Genomic DNA, 1,545 nt, shown 5'->3' on the forward strand with positions numbered 1-1,545 from the left:
ACATTACACTGCATTATCACCTGTGAAAACGGGCTTGTTGGTGGTCAAATTCAGTCCTTCAGTACAGTCTCCTTCTCCAAGTCTTTGGTATATTCTTTTATTTGGCCAAACTCCATTTGGAGTAATGTAATGCCTACATTAGTTAACCCTTCACTGGTTGTATTGGGGACCTTGTTGTTGGGTGAAAAAGCATGATAAATCTCTTGCAATTAAAAATGAATTCTAAAACTTTATGGGATCAGTTGATGGCTATGCGGAGAGTTGGATGAGAAGATTGATACCAATTTTGTGTCTGTTCATTAAATATGAAGCTAGCCAGGAGACCACAACAAATGAGAAATAATGTGTTAATTAGTGAGCTTTAGAAGTGCTGGTAGGGGGATTTTTTGACCTTTAGACAAAGCCAGGCGGACTGCTTCCAGATGTTTCGTGCCTCGATGCTAAGCCAAGTCTGCTGGCTTCATATTTACAGTGCAGATCACGAGAGTCGAATTGATCTTTTCAACATATTTTCCAAAATGTTTGTATTATTCTTGTAAAATAAATTGGGTTTGGTACAGAAGCTGCCTCAGAGTAAAATGTTGTTTCACAGTGTGCTGACTTAATAAGATAGCACTACATATGTGATCGATTGATTACTATTCCCTTAATTTACTTGTGTTTGTATCTGCTGTACCACACGAATAGTGTTGACTTCTCTGGCAGACTTTTAAAGGTTAGATAAATAAATTAAATGTTTGTTAGCTTCTAAAATCAGAACAACCTTGATAGATATGTGTGTTCTGTCCCTGTAACACAACTTATCTACATCAATTATGTGTTTGACACACTTTAATACTCCTCATGCCCAAACCATATGATTCAAGAAGCTGTAGCCCAAAGAATAAAGATTCAATAGAAGTCAGTGAACGATACGATTAGTGACATAAATCCTCACCTTTCTCTAGTGACATTTAAATAAACTAAAACTATATAACAAATTGGATGCATGTGAGTCCGCCTGACAGAAAGTACGTGAGAGCAAATGGAGGTCCAACGGCTGGGTGGTCTGTCTGTTTTGTGTCTCTAACAGGAGACAGAGACATAAAACTGGACTTCTTCTCCACTGGCTGCCAAAATAATCCAGTTGGAGTCACACCAAGCCACCAGTAATATGTTTTCCTGGACTGGAGAGCAGAATAGACGAGAGGGCAACTAATGAACCAGAAATGACAAATCACTGATTTTCCTGCTCGTTTCAAAATGAGCGTTGGCAAATTCATGCCTGGCGTGCATGTGGGTCAGATGGACGGGAAAGTGGTTGCTTAATGCACCATTTGTGGCTTATTTTCCAGATCCGATCCACCAGTCCAGTTTCTGTCATTGTGGCTTTTTCCCCCTAGCGAGGCAGCATTCTCTTTAGTTGTTTAAAATATTAATAAACGTGGGTTATTATTGTGAAAGTAAGTGGTTAGCAGGCACGTAAATCATTGTTTGCCTTGCATGTTGTAATGAGAGAAATATTATTATTATGACTGCCAGCTAGACTGCAAAATAACTGCAAAA

This window comes from Pagrus pagrus, assembly GCF_965226575.1.
Source record: "Pagrus pagrus genome assembly, chromosome: 1".
Lineage (NCBI taxonomy): Eukaryota > Metazoa > Chordata > Actinopteri > Spariformes > Sparidae > Pagrus > Pagrus pagrus.